Source organism: Tamandua tetradactyla, chromosome 24 (assembly GCF_023851605.1).
Source record: "Tamandua tetradactyla isolate mTamTet1 chromosome 24, mTamTet1.pri, whole genome shotgun sequence".
NCBI lineage: Eukaryota > Metazoa > Chordata > Mammalia > Pilosa > Myrmecophagidae > Tamandua > Tamandua tetradactyla.
Window position 1 is genome coordinate 49,853,842 of NC_135350.1, and position 6,411 is coordinate 49,860,252.

Here is a 6,411-nt window from a genome sequence, read left to right on the forward strand (position 1 = left end):
TGCTGAGTAGCATACATTAAAATGTGCAATGGAAATGACTCTTTAAAAGACCCCACCCATTTTTTAGTATGAGTCACAGTTTGAACTAAACCCAGACCACCTGTTGTTTATTCCTTACCATTTGGAACTCTACATTCATTTCTGGGTTTTCTCCAGAAGATGAAGGATGTGGAACAGGGATTTGCACATAGCTTCCATCGAATAAATAAATTCCACAGTGAAGTGGATCCTGTGAATTAAGCAATATTCAGGGACTGCATTTCAAACTTTCTTCTCCAGCACCTTGAGACAACATACCCTTTATAACACATGCCAATGTGCGACAAAATAGCTAGACCTTAATGACTATTGAATTTATCAACAAATAGAAAAGTAAAGGTAATGTCTAATAATTAAATATTCACAAGCTCTTCAGGATAATTTGATTCTGTGACATCCACCATTTGGAAACTGTCTATGTCAGCTTTTAGACACTTTTATTATAATAATGTGATGTAGTTTTTATTAGAACAGTAAACATGAAACTATATTATCTACACAGACTCAAAGAAGTACAAAAGAGTACTTTGCATTCTAATTAAGAACAAAGCACCCAATTACATCAGATTGAACTTCAGAATAACATCTTTGTTTTTGTTTCATCTTGTAATGCTGAATAAGGAATCAGAGGGAAAGGGTCAGGCAAAGTAGCTATTTGAGGATTTTAATTAGTGGATTGAGTCTTATAGTTGCTGGAGGGGCTATTCCGGTTGGACCAGAAGGCTTGCAGCATGATGGTAGTTAAGAATTTAGTTGTTGGTTTGTAGGCTCTGAGATTTTATTCTGTCTGTTTGCCAAGGAATGAGCTGTCAGGCTTTGTCTACTTCTCTGCTTCTCTCCTGGGTTTGTGCCATTTGACTCCCAGCTTCAGGCTTGGCACCACCCAGACTCTCTGAACCATCTTTCCTGGAGGTCAGAGAGATCTAATCTTTGCTACTCAAAATGTGGTCTGAGCAACAAGCACATCACTGGGGAACTTGTTGGACATGCAGACTCTCAAGCTCCACACCCAACCTTCTGAATTAAAATCTGCATTTCAGCAAGATCACATGACAGCAAGTTAACGTTTGAAAACACACTGGTTCTCAAGCTTTAGTGAGCCTCATAATCATTGACAAATGTATTGAAATGAAAAGTCCTTGTCCCTATGCCTAAGATTCTGATTCATGGAGTCTGGTATGGGGCCTTAGCATCTCTCTTTTTTTTGGTATGTGTTTCTGGTCTGGTTCTGAGTTCTGGCTCAGTCCTGAGAGTTGGGCTTCTATCATAGTCTTATGATAGTTCTATTAACCGGTACCCTTGTGTCTGGGTCTCTGTTTTAAAATTGCTTTCCATGATGGCTTCAGAATTTCTAGGCAGGAGAGTCTTAGTACTATGCAGCAATCTGATTTGAAGAGGGAGGCTTAACACATTACCCAGCGTTTTTTATAACACTTAACATTGAGGATACATCAATTGTTAATGTTAAGGAACAGTGAGTGAAGGTAATGGGGATTATTGGGGAACACTATTACTATTTACTTAATTCTTATCAGCCTGTCTCCCAGGGTCCAGAGACCTCCTCCTGAACTGCAGACTTGCAGTTAGAGCCCTTTGGTCTCAAGCATCAGAACTCGTCTCTGCCTAACTTAACATAGGAATTTATTGGGAAGATATCAGATGACTCACAGAATCAACAAGAAGTTTAGACAACAAGGGTCAGAAATGAGTAGGAAGCAAGATAGAGGGGTCTAACAGAAACTTCTCAATTGTTTTGTCTGTGAGCCAATCCTGTAATGAATGAGCTCCAGTCATTTTCAACCTTTTTGCTACTCTTCTGAAGATTCAAATCCCAGAGCAGGAACACTTTGCCTAGCTTGCCTAGGAAGGGTAATTCCCCAGTGGAAACAGGGGTAATAGAATAGATGCCTGGCAGTTAAGAAAGCAACAAAGTCGACCCCACCAGTTACTTGGGTGTGGAATCTTGCTACCTGATGATGCAGTTCTACAGCTTCTCAGATTTCACTAGAAGTAAATTCCACAAGGCCAGGGCTTGTTTTTGTTTTTCCTTTTGGAATGCTCCTATTTCTCCATACTTGTGATTTTCTTCTTTTTTTTTTATACTAGTCATTCTAGTGGGTGTCAAATGTTATCTCACTGTGGTTTTGATTTTCATTTCCCTGGTAGCTAATGATATTGAACACTTTCTCATGTGCTTTGGAGCCATTTCTGAATCTTTTTTTGAGAAACATCTATTTCTCCAAATTCTCTAATTAAATTTTTTTTCTGTTTAGAAGTTTATTTATTAGTAAGTTAAATTTCTGTTCTTGAAAACTTATATTTTGTCTTGTCAAAGCAAGACCTCAAAAAATTAGTCTTGTAAATTGCTATTGTTTCTCTCCACAAAAATCTTTAGTAAAAGGCCAAAGATATATATGATCTGAAGAGAAACCTGAGTATCTCTCTATTTAAATTAAAAAATTTTTTTTTAATTAGAGAGTTTTATGTTTACAGAAAAATCATGTGGGAAACACTGTGTTCCCATATACACCTTCTCTATTACTTTATTTTATTTTGGGGTGTGCATGGTCCAGGAATCGAACCTGGTCTCCCTCATGGAAGGCAAGTATTCTACCACTGAATCACCTGTGCACCCCGTCCCCTCTTATTTATACTTTGCATTAGTTTGGTACATTAATTACAATTCATTAAAGAATATTAAAATTATGCCGCAAAAATTATGTAAAATAGAGCCATCGTTTACAAAAGGTGCTCTGTTTTGCCCAGTCCTTTATTTTATCTTTTAATTTTTATTTTAATAGCATATATACAACCTAAAATTTCCATTTTTAACCAGAGTCATATATATAATTCCAGTGCTACCAATTACACTCACAACGTTGTACTACCTTTACCACTATTCGTTTCTAAAACTTTACAGTCAATGCAAATAGACATCCTGTACAAATTAAGCAGTGACTCCCCTTTCCTTACCCCCTACCCAGTCCCTGATAACCTATATTGTAGACTTTAACGCTATGAGCTTGCTTATTCTAGTTCTTTAATATCAGTGAGATCAAATAGTATTTGTCCTTTTGTGTCTGGTTTATTTAACTCAACATAATGTCTTCAAGGTTTATGCATGTTTTGTATGCATCAGAACTTCAGAGGTCAAGGATTTTTGTCTGTTTCAGTTCTTGCTAAATCTCATGTACATAAAACAGTGCCTGGCACGTGGTAGGTTCTCCTTTAATATTTGTTAAATGAATGAATGACTAGAGAGGCTGTATGGAAGGATGGTTAAGATGTATCATCTAGAGACAGGTTGCCTGGGCTCAAAGCACAAGTCTGCTACTTCCCAGCTGTGTAAACCTTGGATAGCTACTTAACTTCTCATTGATGAAAGCACATCCTATTTTCATAGAGTTGTAGTTAAAACAGTGCCTATTATGTTAGCTATTGTTCCAGCTATCTATTGTATCTAATAAACTACCCCATACCTTAGTTGATTAGATCAACATTTGATTTATTTGCTTATGATTCTGGAATATGGACAAGGCTCTGGATGAAATATCCTCTCTACTTCCTTGATATTTGCTAGGGCTAGGACATCCATGATGGTTTCTTGACTTACAAGTCTGGCACATCAGAAAAGATGACTGAAAGGTTGGGGTCTGGCTGAAACAGTCTGCCTGAGCTCCTGTGTCTGGGGTATTAGTTCTTGCTCTCAGTTTGGTTCTTACTCTCCTTCATGTAGCCTTAGAACTGCTCCCTTTTCATGTGGCCTATCATGTGGTCTCTGTATGGGAGCTCTCTAGGAGGGTAGCCATGCTTAGATGAAGCCTACAGAGATCCTAAGCATGCAAAAGTGAAAGGTGCTAGGCCTTAAGGCTTAGACTTTAATGAAGTAACGTCTTATGTCTTAGGCTGCATTTATTGATTTTTCAATCTCACTGCTAGTGACATTTTGTGTTGGTAATTCTTTGGTGTGGGGGACTGTCTTGTGCATTGCAGGTTGTTTAGCAGTATCTTTGCCTCTACCCACTAGGTGCCAGTAGCACACCCCAGTCCTAACTATTACAAACAAAATTGTCTCCAGACATTGCCAAATATCTCCTTTGGGGCAACGTACCATCCCCCCCTGCCTCTTGAGAGCCACTGAATTAAAGCAAGTTACAGGTCCAGCCCAAATTCAAGGGAAGATGCTACACAGGGCATGAATACCAGGAGACGTGGTTCATTGAGAGCCATCAGATTCCCACACTATTATTATCACTGAGCACTGCTTGCCCCAGGAATTCTGCTCATAGAGCAAGTCATCTCTGCTCTTCCTGATTGAGATTATCATTCTAAGGGCTTGTCTGAATGTCCTCTCCTGTCACTGGTCTGCAATTTCCAAGTCTGTTTTCTGCCCTTGGCTTCCTCTCATGTACACTAGTGGTCAATCTAGTGTTGGTTCTTTGCTGTCGTCCCATCCTACTGTAATTAACTGTGTTAACTCTAGTGCTGTCTTAATTCACAGTAATTAAACAGAAAAGTATGATCTTTCATCCACTGAATATGTCATATGCTCTCATACCTACACTCATTATTCATTGCTGTGCTCTCTCCATGAAAGGCACTTGCCTTATCACATACAAACACACACACACTCATATACACATGCATAACTGACTCCTGTTTTTTCTTTAGGATTCAGCTCAGGGACTGTTTTGGTTTGTTAAAGCTGCCAGGATGCAATATTCCAGAAATGGATTGTTTTTTATAAAGGGAATTTATTAGGTTACAAATTTATAGTTCTAAGACCACAAAAATGTCCAAACTAAGGCATCCAGGGAAAGATACCTTGACTCTGAAGAAAGGCCGATGGTGTCTGGGGTTTCTCTGTTACATGAGAAGGCACATGGTGATGTCTGCTGTCCTGCTTTCCTGGCTTCTGGCTTCAAACAGTTCTTTTAACTTATGGTGTCTCCTGAGGCATTTCCTGTTGCATCTCCAAATGTCTGTGTCTTGGTTTCATCTATCCTCTCTGTGTCAGCTCTCCAAGCACCTGTGCTTTCTTTGAAAGATCTCCTTTATAGAACTCTAGAAAGTGGATTAAGACTCCCCTGAATGGGCAGGGTCACATCTCCATGGATACAAATAATCAAAATGTCCCACCCACAATTGGTTGGATCACATCTCCATGGAAACAACCTAACCAAGAAGTCCCACCCCACGTAGGCCTGTCCCCACAAGATTGAATTAAAAGAACATGGCTTTTTCTGGGATACATAGTAATTTCAAACCAGCAGAGGGGCCATCTCTTCTAGGAAACCTCCTTTACATCTCACTCTGTAGACTGATTCAGCAGTTTCCTGATACTAGAGTCATGTCATCTTCATGTTCTTATTTCCAGAAAATTGTCTATTGCATTTAAAATATTTCTCACGCCAATAGGTAAATGATTTAAAACCTCAAGAAAGCCATTTAAAATTTGAGAAGAGACTGAGGAAGTGTGTGAGCAACTCATGTTATTCTGGAGGAAGACCCTGTGGGCAGGAGTAGCAAGTTTAGGTTCTTGAGGCTGGACTAGCTATGGTGTGTTTGAGTAATACAAGGAGGCCAGTATGGCTGTGAGAGAGTTGGAGAAGATGAGAACTATAGGAGATGAGGTCAGACAGGAACAAAAGCCCGATTGTTTGGATTTGTAAGGTAACTCTAAGGGTTCTGGGTTTTATTGTGAATTGGATGAGAAGCCCTTGAGAATTTTTTGTGCAGAAGGGTGACTTAAACTGACATATTTTTAGAGAATTATTCTGGCTTCTGTTCTGAGAATAGACTGTAATCCTAGGGAGGAAGATGCATGACCAGGTAGGAGGCTACTGCAATAATCTGACAAGAGAGGACCATGGCCTTTCCTAATGGATTGGATGTGGAATATGAGAGAAGGAGAGGTAGCAAGAATAGCTTAGTAGCTTGGGGCCTAAGAGAAAAGAATGGGGGACAATTTTCTGAGATGGGCTGCTGCTTAGGGATGGAAATCAAAAGTTGAGTTCTTGACATATTAAATTTGAGATGTCTACTAAATATTCAATTAGTTGCAGAATAGACAGTTGGATATACAAGTCTGAGATATAGGGGAGATATATAAACTGAAAATATAAATGTGAACATTCTTAGCTCTATTACTTAAGGTAGGATAATCTGTGATTAAGAAAAGTAACAACACAATAGAATGGCTTAATACAATAGAACTTTGTTTCTTATCATTCAAGAGTCTAGGGAAGTTCCAGATCATTGGCAGATAATGACAAGACTTGAACCTATGGAGAAATGGGGGTAAAAATTCAATTGAAATAGTTCAAAAGAGAATGGGAAAAGAGGGTGTTGGAATCAGAGGCTGTGTGTAGA

General features: G+C 38.9%; 1 non-coding gene across 1 annotated transcript; it reads right to left on the minus strand.

Moving 5' to 3' along the window:
• Positions 1 to 2,361: 2,361 nt before the first annotated feature.
• LOC143668638 (U5 spliceosomal RNA) lies at positions 2,362 to 2,478 on the minus strand. Its single transcript, XR_013168503.1, has one exon. It is a non-coding gene; the product is annotated as a U5 spliceosomal RNA (small nuclear RNA).
• Positions 2,479 to 6,411: the final 3,933 nt, after the last annotated feature.